The sequence below is a fragment of the Triturus cristatus genome, chromosome 9 (assembly GCF_964204655.1).
Source record: "Triturus cristatus chromosome 9, aTriCri1.1, whole genome shotgun sequence".
Lineage (NCBI taxonomy): Eukaryota > Metazoa > Chordata > Amphibia > Caudata > Salamandridae > Triturus > Triturus cristatus.
This window is the reverse complement of record NC_140592.1, coordinates 943,515,927-943,527,978: the sequence shown is the minus strand read 5'-3', so window position 1 is coordinate 943,527,978 and position 12,052 is coordinate 943,515,927. Positions and strand designations below refer to the sequence as shown.

At 42.2% G+C, this 12,052-nt stretch overlaps 1 protein-coding gene across 2 annotated transcripts in view; it reads left to right on the top strand.

Annotated features, from left to right (window-relative positions):
* TTC7B (tetratricopeptide repeat domain 7B) overlaps window positions 1–12,052 on the top strand; it is a 1,510,908-nt gene that overhangs the window by 1,042,860 nt on the left and 455,996 nt on the right. The gene's annotated exons all lie outside the window — the stretch shown is intronic.

The window sequence follows — 12,052 nt, the reverse complement described above, 5'->3', positions numbered from 1 at the left end:
GCTTGTTTCCAGTCCAGGGAGGACCTGGCTTGGCAGTTTGGGCTGGACTGTTCCCATGGGGCACAGGGTGAAGACCGATTTGCATATGGCTGGGTTCAAACTGGAATGACATGGTGAGCAAAAAAACGATGGATTTAGGCCCAGATCTCTGTACTGGGGTGAATTTATGACATTGTTCTGCATTCTGTCCATCAACTGTTGTTTTTGCATTTGTCACCCCGAGTGGGACGGGTATGCTCAGACGTGAGTCCTGTGCTCTCCATGCCACTGGAATCAAGCTATCCTGGCCGATGAGGGCTGAAAGCCCGAAACTGGTCCTAGGAGGCTTGTTTCCAGTCCAGGGAGGACCTGGCTTGACAGTTCGGGCTGGACTGTTCCCATGAGGCACAGGGTCCAGACTGATTTGCATATGGCTGGGTTCAAACTGGAATGGCATGGTGAGCAAAAAAACGATGGATTGAGGCCCAGATCTCTGTACTGGGGTGAATGTATGACATTGTTCTGCATTCTGTCCGTCAACTGTTGTTTTTGAATCTATAACATATAAACATACCATTTTGTAAAATACATAAACAATAAATCAAATATTCCATACACAATAATAAGGAAAAGGGCAGAGAGGTAACGGTTCATGGTGAGTAGACGTTTTCAGAAACCCCATTAGCATTAGCTTGGAGGAAGGCAGTCAGTGGTAACCATATAGCATCTTTTATTATGCAAAGAAGTACAGGAAGGTGCATAACTAACGTCTAACTTATGATGATGACAAACAAGAGTCCCACCAAATCTTATATGACATTTTTGATGAACATTTACAGTTGACAGCTATTTGTTGAAAAGCTACTGCCAAAAATATAGCAATTAATTTGGTGTTAGAATAATGTGGAAAAAACTCATTAGTTAAAGTCCCTAAAAAAGAGGCAGTATATTAAAAAGTTGAGAGAATTGAAATGCCCGTGTGATTTTAATCCACTCCGTGCGCCAAAATGATAATGTATTCGGCACCAAAATGTCACTAGCAGGAAAGTCACAAGACCAACATTTAGTTGATTTATCTTCTGAGAACGTAGCACAATGGCATGGAGTTATGCCTAGTCTGCGATAAATAGAAAACAATTTTTTAGTTGTGTTAGAGAAGTGTGATTTTTATGGAAGCTTTGGGGTAAAAAGGAATAATTCTTGCTCAATCGGAATTGCAAGGGGGGAGAATTATCCTGTAAGGTGAAAAAACATCCAGGACGGTATTATTAATCATCGAAAACTGATAATGAAAAAAGGAGGACAATGAAAGATGTGCCTGCATTGAGGAAAAGTAATAGGGGCATCTTTTTCAAAAAATGATGATATCAACATAACACCTTGGTCCCTCCAAGACCTCCAAACGACAGGTCTATTGTGTATTTTAATACGTTTGTTATACCAGATAGACATGGCTAACAAGATAGATCGTGAGAGAGTAGCAGGAGGATGTACTGACTGAAGCAAAGAGCAAGTGTGTTGAAAAAGGGGATGAGAGGTAAGGGTAGATATGGAAGAAAAATATACATTTTTGCATGGGGTAAGGGGTGAAGTAACTTCTTTTCTATAGTATTCAATATTTTTTTGCGGATTTAAAAAAGCCCATAAAAGATGCAAGTTTATACATTTCATACATACATGATAAATAAAATCAGATATAAAACGTGACTGCGCTCTGCCAGTAACGATCAAATACTCGAGGCTTATTTTAAAATAAATAACAGATACATCGGATATAAATATAAAAGCATGGGTTCTAATTCTGGTGCTGTTGTATAATTTTATATCATAGAAGGGATGTTAGATCAAGGCAAGGGTTGATAAAGTGCAAGTGCAATAAAGTGCTTATCCATACTTGAACAGTATACAATATTAAACTATTTAAAATGTAATCAGCAGGAGATGGCTAGAATTTCATACCTTTCCCTTATGTAGTTAACAGCAAATGCATTTCTACTTACAGTAAAAACAATTTTCTGAGATGTATCAGTTTTAAAAATTCTTATTGCTCCTGAGTGTGACCTGATTCACAAATTTTGGCACATGGGTTTAATCCATTTTTTCCTTGGACTGGCATACGCTGGGCAAAAGAATAGTTTGTGGTCATTTTCTACTACATTAGATTGGCATAAGGGACAATAGACTTCTCTGTCAACACTGTTTTTACGTAACCGTTTAGCTGTATTGTAGTTAAGGACTTCAGAACGAAACTTCATGTATAATGACTTGGCCAGTTGAGGTTGGACTTCGTCCAAGTATTGTTCAAAAGAGGGGAGTGGTTTTGTTAATAAGAACTGGGATGTTAGCCTACCTATTTCAGAACAATGGTGAATACTGTTTTGCATATACGCCCGATATATATTTTTCAAGATCTTTTTTGAGAGTGGGGTTAGTGCGCTGGGTGTATCCCAAAAGTGGTTTAGAACTAGTTTCCAAAACCATGTTTGTGCATGTTTAACCCATTGGAGTGTTGTATGCTGGTCAAGTCTCAGATTCTCGATTAGTCCCTCTTTAAAGTTTTTAAGTTCTTCTGTGGTCCACAAACAGACCCAGAATAGCAGAGGTCTCAATATGGCATTTTGGTCTATGCGCTTTATGTTGAGGTCCTGGATGATAGATCATATGTGTGCATACAGGCAGACATTATAGCATCTTTAGGAACTTGTTTTCCTCCCCTGAAAGCATGTTCTGCCTACTGGACCTCCAAAGCTCTGCTCCCTAAAGGGTTGCGGATTGGGCACTGTACTTGTAGACCTCAAGAGCGGGAGACACTGCCCTGGATACACTTTTCTGATGCTTTTTCAGTATTGGCATGGAGTTTTGGAGCAGGACAGCCTTGCATTTGTGTAAGTGTGAATTCCATGTTAGTTTTGTATCTAATGTGATACAATGGTAATTAAAGTTGGAAACATATTCTAGCTTTTGTTTTTGGACTGTAATTTTTTTTTTTTTTTTTAAGTTTTATGGGTTTTATTGCCATATATTTAGTTTTATTGGAATTTATTTTGAGGCCCTTTAGAGCGCAATATTCACTGAAAGAATCTAACAGATTTTGTAATCCCTTCGGAATTGGTGATAGTAGAATTGTGTCATCGGCGATAATAGAGTCGGTACTGGCACCTCTCTTTTAACTTTGGCGAATCATGTTTCCTTGAAGATGATTCGCAACATCATTTACATATAATGAGAAGAGTGTGGGTGCCAGTACACATCCCTGCCTTACTCCTCTCTTCATAGGGATCGCCTACGTAAGTTCACCCCTGGGTCCCCATCTGATTTTTGCATAGTTGTCATCCTGCAACCGGACTATCTGAGTCAGAAGGTCTTCGGGGACTCCTTGAATTTCAAGGGAGTTCCAGAGGGAATCCCTAGAGATAAGATCAAAGGCAGCCTTCAATTTATGAATGCTATGTACAGGTGTCCTTTCATTAAATTTGTGTATTTCCAACCTATACATAGAAGTCTAAAGACCTGGTCAATTGTGCTCGTTCTCACTTTGAACCCAGCATGGTACTGTGTCAGAATGGTGGTTTCCTCTATCTGGTTATTAAGTTTGGATAAAATGTGTTTTGCGTAGATCTTTTGTAAAGTGTCTATTAGACTTATAGGCCTATACTTGGCAGGATCTTGTTGGTTACCCTTTTTAAAAATTGGGATTATTTCAGCCCCTTTCCATGACTCTGGCAATGGAGATTTACATAAGGTGCCAATACGGTTTTATCATGTCTCAGTAGGTCGCCAGGTACCGGGTATTTTGTCATCACCAGGGGCTTTCCCTGGCTTGACAACATCTATGCTGCCATTGTGTCTTCTAATCTAAAATAATAGGCAGAGTTTGGTACGCCCTGGGCGATTACTAAGGGGGATGTTACTTTTGTTGAATAGCTGCATGTGGGTTGAATGGTAGCCTCTGAACTTAGTGTAGAGAAGTGTCCATGCCAGGTGCCTGGATCCAATAAGTGGTCCAGGCTGGTACTTCCGGTTTTGTTGCCCTTGGCTAATACTTTCCAAAAGCCAGAGTGATCCTTATTCTTAGCTGCAATGATCGGGTCATCCCAATCCTTTTTTGTTTGCGCTAATAATTTCTTGTACTTGGCCCTTCTGTCACTTAATACTTCAATATCATTGGATCTCCCAGCCACTAGCAGTTCAGTCTTAGCTTTACTGCAATCATTATTGTGCCAGTGGTTGTGTGGGGGGCAGTTAACGTCACCGGCTGGCTCATGTTCTCTAGGGATTGTACTTAAGAGCTGTTTCAATTTATCTACCATAGTACAATGGATCTGCGCAGTGGGGGTTTCCCGCATAGATGTATCTATGTAAGGGGCTAAGACATCTGAGAAAGTATTGTAGATCCTAGTCATAGCTTTGCGATTGCCCATGATGGATGTCCATTTTAGAGCTCTACGATTGTTGTTAACTATTGGTTGGATTGGGTTTCTTATGTTAGCATTATTTCCCAGAGTTCAGGATTCGAGAAAGGATCCCACCATTGTTAGGCACAGTGGGTAATGATCACTGTCCTCTCTAGCCTCTACTTTTAGGTCAATTAAGTTACCCCATGAGTTAACACTAGCCATTATGTAATCAATTCTACTCTTGGTAGGACCTTTTTTGAATGTGTAGGCACTCGGTCTATATGAGGGCAGCCTGCCATTGCAGGCCCTCAGACCCTGCCCTGAGACTAATCAAATCCGTTGGGCCACTGCATTTGTGCAGGATACAGTGGTGCCAGCCTCCAAAAGCGGAACACCGATTGCCGGGTCTTCTTCTTCCAAAATGGTTTTCAAACTCACAACCGGTTCAAATTTGCAGTTAAAATCTCCGCCTACAATTACTGTTGCCCTGGGTTCTATGGAGCTTAGGAAGTTGTCCAGCAAGTCTATCACTGGGGATTCCGTGCTAGCAGATCTTGGTCTATTGTAGACATTTAGCAGATAAATTACTGCTTTATTATGTGTTTTTACTTTCACCCCCAGGATATCCAGTGATGGTTACTCCAGCTGGGTTATTTAAACCTTTATGGTGATTTTTGCCCATAAAACTAGACCACCTGATGGTCTGCCTCTCGTTGAGGGAACAGCACTGACACTAAATATTTTGAAACCCAACTTGTGTGGTGTTTCCAATGCCCAGGTTTCTTGTAACAGGCAGTAGACAAATTGATTCATATACTCATGCCATTCACTGTCTGTTCATTTTTGTGTCAGCCCTGCTATGTTCCATGATACTAGGCATTTTCCCAATCGCTGGGCTTCTTCGTTCCTTAGTGGGATGCTGGTTGGTACAAAGTTTGCTGCTATATCCACCCCGTATGCTATAGGGTTATCCTGTTAGTTTTGCAGGGTGTTATTTAAGATTATATTTTTATTAGGGGAACATAAGGGCCTGTCACATCGGGTAGGCGCATGGTACTGCATTGTCAGTCAGTCGACCGCCTCCAGATTATTTTGTGAGAGGCCGGGATGGGGCGGATTTCTAAAGTTAGTTGGCTCTGGCTGGCACTCTTCTGCATCACTACTGGGTTTATTCAGCTTGAATCTCACTGGGTGTTAGAGGGAGGGCATGTTCCTAGGGCAAGTGCTATTAAACCATCAGCTAGACTCTTTGTTTTTAAGACAAGGAGAATGGTATCATAGGCTACATGTTTACTCGACAGGCTTTCCACTTTCAATAGATCTGATAATATTACTGATAAGCAGTTATGCTTGTGTCTTATCCAGTGTATCACCTTATTTTTTTAATGACTCTTTATCCTCCCTATAGGAAGAGAGGTTAAGTTTAGGGACGTTTGTCATGTAAACTTTCCACTCCACTGATCTAGGGCCTTCTTTATTCCCATGATTAGTGGTGGTCTGACTGCAGTCTGGGCAGCCAGTAGATGGATATGGCTTCAGCTGCGCAGTATATATATCCTGCTCCCAAGATTGTTTTCCTGTGCTTCCTACTGGCAAGTTGTAATGTCCCCCCTGATTATAATTGTGCTGTGGTTTGTTATCGGTGTACTTTTGTCCACCCACCATTCTTCTTTTGTACGCATCTCCTCTCTCATGCCTTGCTGAAACTGCTAGTCATCCACCTCTCCCAACCATTCCCGTCCCCTTGGTTTTGGTTTTGCAGATCTACATTCGGACCCTCTACCTGTTTACCTATATGGTTAGAGTGTTGTGTTCTTTGTTTGGTAGTTTCAGCTACCTGCGTGGCAACCTGGCACTTCCCAAGATTTCCAGAGAGTTCCCTCTGGTACAACATCCCTATTTGCGTTATCTTGTTGTAGTAGGTTCCCTATTAGTGCTTTTAAATTGGCCACCTCATTAGTTAGATCATCTAGCCTCTGCACTACCTCTATTATTCGTTGAGCATTGGTGTTGATTTGCGTCCCGTGCGCCTATTTTACGGGCGATTTAGACAAACTAAAGTTTGAGCTCGCTTTTGTTTGTAGGTTACCGTGTCGTAAAGGCACATTTGGATTAGGGTTCTGTGTGAGGGGATGAACAGAACTATCATCTGGCGCTAGTGTAGAGGTTAAAGGGGAGAACCTGTTTTAGCACACAATGGGCAGTGGGGTCTCCTTGTCTCTAACAGTGCATATTAGCTTATCTAGGGCACGGGAGTTCATGTGCTGTAGGACAGGGATACTCATAGTACGGCCTGGGGGCCGCATGCAGCCATCCTGACCTTTAATTGCAGCCCGTTGGTGAACAGCAGCACTGGGCTGTTCACTTGACAGAGCAGGAACATTCAGGAAGCTGTGAAAAGGCCGTACTTTATTTGCAGGTTAACTAAACTTAAGGTAAAGAAGCAAATAATTACTAGACAACTTATCTTTAGCATGCATCTGCTTTGTGTTGCCCTACGCCCACCTTTCAACACCTCACCCTCCTCTGCTTGCATCGATGCGGCCCTCGGGATGCCACAGACAGTACTTTGTGGCCCCCAGGGAAATGTTTGTGAGTACCCATGCTGTAGGATATCACAATCGCTTTGGGTGGGAGGCATGGCTAAAGACTGAAGGGTGCCTGGTGCGCGAGGCGAGGTCTCAATATTTACTTCTGTTTGGCCCGGTCTTGAAGTGCTCTCTATCTGGGAACCTGGCGCGCATTTACTATAGAATGCAGTGATTTTTGTTTTATATCTTCTAACTGTTTTGCATTTATTGCTTAGCATTGATCCAACCTCTTCAATCAGGTAATCTTTTCTATATCTACCGTTATCGAATTTCCAAAAGAAGCTTGGCATAATCCAAAAGCTTTATGGTAGGGATTAAAATCTGGGAAGTTTATACCTCCTAACTTGGAGTTCTTAAGTAGAGATGGTGAGAGTCTGGCTTTTTTATTACCCCATAAGAATTTTGGTAGCATAGAGTCATTCTTTTTAAAGAACGATTTAGGAATATTCACTCTCATCATAGAGGCTAAATAGAGGACATGAAAGTGGAGAAAGCAACATTTTAATAGAATCCAAACGTCCCAACCATGACGAAAATAATGGATTCTAAGATGCGATTAATTTGTCAATATGAGTAAGGCAAACTTTGTAGTTAAGAGTAACAGAATCCTGAAAAGAGTGTGCAAACCAAATGCCTAAACATTTTATTTTGCGAGGAGACCATTGGAAGGAAGAAGTGATAAAGGATTGTTTAGTTGTATATTTCTATAGAGGGAGTATTTCAGTTTTATCCATATTAACTTTGTATCCTGAAACCTCCGAGAAAGAAACATTTTGGGAGTAATTCTGGAAGCAGTACTTCAGGGTGGGGTATAAAAAAAGAGAACATCCCCATACACTGTTAATTTTAAAGATTGATCACCATACGGAAAACCTGTTATGGGCAAGTTCTGTCGAATGTGAAATTGGAAGGGTTCAAGTGCAAAGTCAAATAAAAGTGGGGAAAGAGGCCAACCCTGGCAAACTCCCTGGAAAAGAGGGAAATATGAGGAGGCCAATCCATTAACTGATACTGAAGCTGTATAAAAATGCTATGAGGGTGAAATTAGGGTAATAATCTTAGGACCAACGCCATGCGAAGATAGTTTTAAGCATAAATTCCCAATTTATCCTGTCAAAAGCATTTTCAGCTGTCAGACTGACCTGTCTCCAGATCTGGGGGAGGAGAATGAGGTGGACAAATTCCCCTGACATTTTCCCACCACCTCCTCCCATATCGACGCTAGTGTTCTCTGTTTACAGGCAGCAGAGATCGGAACGTTTAGTCCTTTATTCCCTACTATCGATGGAAACTGGAGGACTACCCGACAGGGATACTGGAAAATGGTCCCTTTAATTCCAGGGAGTGTATGACTTATGCCCAGAGCAAGGCTTATGAAGTAAACCCTCAACAGCTGAGAGGGCGCAGAGATGAGCAGGAAGATTTGCCATGCGAAACTGACGTTGACTTGAGGGAGGCGAAAACAGGTGATACCCGAAACGCTGTGAGCCAAGAGACTTGGACCAGTGAAGAGACTCCCGCTTAACTGATCGAGGTAGGGAGAACGCCAGGAGGCCACTACCACTTTGAGGCGTCCAGCCATGCTCCTGGAGGATCTTAGCTATCTCGGGTATACGCTCATATACTGGGAAAGTCCAGGAAAAGGGAGTGTGAATCCTGAGCTGCGGTGGGAAGTCGGGATCAGGGTCTTCTACCTTATTAAAGCTCCAGGCAAGTGTTTCATAAAGTCCCTACGCATGCTAGGACACAGTATGTCCATCAGTCTGAATCTTGCTGTGGAATCATTTGCTGTGACTTTATAATTTAATTTTTGTGTTTCGCTAGTGACGCTAATTAGGTTTACGCCACTGCTTTAGTAGTTCTTATCCTTCAAAAAATACCCACACTTGGTGATGGAGTCAGGAAGACAAGTGTGAATCGGGTGACATCCCTCACCACATTCCCCCTAAAGTAACATCAACACTTATTATGCACTCACCTGTCGCATTCTCCTTCCTTTAAGGGGCGTATGTCATTGTGATGATGCCAACTTCCCCATCTCTTCCAAAGAAGAAGAGAAGACGATACTGGAATCTATGCTTCGGTGCACTAAGTGTAAAAAAAAAAAGAAGCATCCTTAAATTAACTAACTGCATCACAGCTGATAAGTCCCACCATTACAACACGTGGTGGAGCATGTGGGCAATCCTCCATTGACTATCAAAAATGGAGACAATAGTATGTTAGCTGGTGTGGGGGGCAGAAGAAACTTGACTGGGCCCTAGAGCAACAGATGTCTTCTGAGAAAGCAGACCTCAAAATATTTAAGGGGTCAATGAAGTCACAAGTGGAAACCATATATAAGTTAGCAGAGGAGCAGATACAACTGAATTCTTGCATCTCGGGGAATCGTGCTGCAACACCCCTTGGTCTTAACGTGGCGTTATAGAAGTATGTCATGGGGCAAAACCTAGGCACATTTCCATTAAACTTTGAAAGGGCTGCCAGAGCCTGTCGTGGCATGTATACAAATGGCCTTTTTTCACACTCCCCTTCTAACAGGTGAGGCACAGGCCGCCTACCAAATTGCAAACGCACATGGAAATTCCCCTTATGAGTATATTAAGAGAGTCATATTGGACCATCTAGATATGGATGCTGAATCATATAGTGTAATGTTTCAAAAGGAAAAAGGGGCCCCTGGGGATAACTCTTTCTTTTAAGTTAAAGAAGATGGCCACTAATAAGTGGTTGACGTCTGGGGATAGCAGGGATAGCACAAAAGAGGAGATAATGAATCAGATATACCTAGAACAGTATCTCGATACATTCCCCTTGCGTACACCGAGGTGACTGAGGCAACACACGCATCTTACAGTAGAAAAAGTGGTGGAAATGGCCACAACGTTTTCTTGAGCACAGCCCTATTTCTATGCCTGGGAAATGGATAAGAGCTACTGTAACCTTCCCTCTTATGCAGTAGGAAGGAACTAGAGAAAACCAAGGAAGACTCTTATGGAGACAGCCCAACCAAGACAAATAAAATTTGAGAAATCCCTACTACAAGGGCCCCAATGTTTTGACTATGGGAAATGGGGTCACATTGCCTAAGAATCCCAAAGTAGGCTACCCCCACTTTATCACCAGAAAAGGGTTACTGTATAGGATTCGCCAAACGGGTGACAATCCCCATCTCCTAGTACCCCACGAATTTGGGGAACGGGTTATGTTCTTTGCTCACTCCCACTTACTGACTGGGCATACAGGTACCCTTAAAACAACCCAAACAATCTTCCGTCATTTTTATTGGCCTGGTATATATGACACCATAAAAAAATATTGCCAGGAATGTGACGTATGTCAATGAAAAAAAAAACTATCGACCACCTTCTGTGCCACTCCAACCCCTTCCTATTATAGGGAAGCTATTTGAACATATAGGGATGGATCTTATAGGTCTGCTGCTGAACTCCCGTAAAGGGAATCAATACGTGTTGGTAATTGTAGACTATTCGACTCGGTACCGTGAGGGTTTTCCATTAAGGGCACCAATCACTAAAAACATAGCTGAGAGCTTGATAGAGATGTTTGCCAGGGTTGGATTCCCCAAAGAAATCCTTACGGATGAAGGGATGCCCTTTGCATCCCAACTTATAGAAACAAGTATGTAAAACACTAAACCGCTCTCATATTAAAATATCTGTGTATCATCCACAAACAGATGGCTTAGTGGAGAGGTACAGTGGGTCCCTAAAACTCACCCTAAAAAAGATGCTCAATGGTAAAGGGAAAAACTGGTTCTAACTCCTACCCCTCACCCGCTTTGTTATCCGGGGACAGGTCCAAAGCAGTCTCGGTTATTCATCATTTGAACTGTTATATGGTATGCAACCTTGTAGTCTTCTTGAGATGACTATAGAAATTTGGGAAAAGGGTACAGGGGAGGAGGCTGGTGGTCTGTTGGACTTTGCAAGACAGCTGAAGTCTAGAATAGGCAAACTCCATGATTTGTCCCACACCAGTCTAGAGAGAAGTCAAGTAAGACAGGAGACCTTCTATTATAGGGGAAAGAAATGGCATTGATACCAACTAAATGAGTGGATCTTGGTACTCCTACCCTATTCTCCCCAACAAATGATTTCAGAGTAGAAGGGACCATACAAAATAGTCGTGAGAATAGGCAATACCACATATCGCCTGCAAATGTCCCCTAGAAAACAACAAACCTATCGCATAAATCTTTTTTTAAAAATGGTTAGGCCCTCAACCGAAAACAACTCACCTGGTTCACCAGATACAATCTGCTCCAAGTACTCTTGAGTAATTGGTAATAAACGAGGCTTTCACTGAGGAACAAAGAAACACATTACTGTTGGTTCTTCAACCCTTTTCTCCTCTGTTCTCTGATTCCCCTGGTCAGACCCAATTAGCCGAACACGCTCTCCCAACTCCAAAGGGGGTCGTGATCAAACAGAAACCATATAGGATTCCAGCTGCATGAAGGGACAACATTCAGAAGGACCAGAGGCAATGTTACAAATGAGTGTGATTAAACCTTCCCAGAGCAACTGGTCGCCTCCCATCATCCTGGCACCCAAACCTGATAGGACAATCAGATTTTGCATAGATTTTAGAGCAGAAAACAGCATTTTGAAATTTGACAAGAAACGATTAACTAATCGAGAAATTGGACGAAGCCAGGTTCATTGCCACTTTAGATCTCACTAAAGAGTACTGGTAGGTACCCCTTTGGAAGGAAGATCAAGAGAAAACGGCCTTCTCTACCACTGATTGCCTGTTTGAATTTACGGACCGTTTGGGCTACACAGGGCCCCTGCCACTTTTCAAACGTTAATGAATAGGGGTTTACAAAAGCATCAATCCTTTTGATCGGCTTACCTTGGTGACATTGTCATCTTTAGTCCAACATGGGACCAACATCTCCTTCATTGTCAGAAAATCCTTCTGGCACTACGAGACACCAATTTCAATATTAAAGCAAAGAAATCAAAGGCTTGATTTTATAAGGTTAAATATCTGGGGTATGTACTGGGAAATGGACTGATAGAACCCCAGGAGGAAAAATTGAGAGCCATCATAGATACC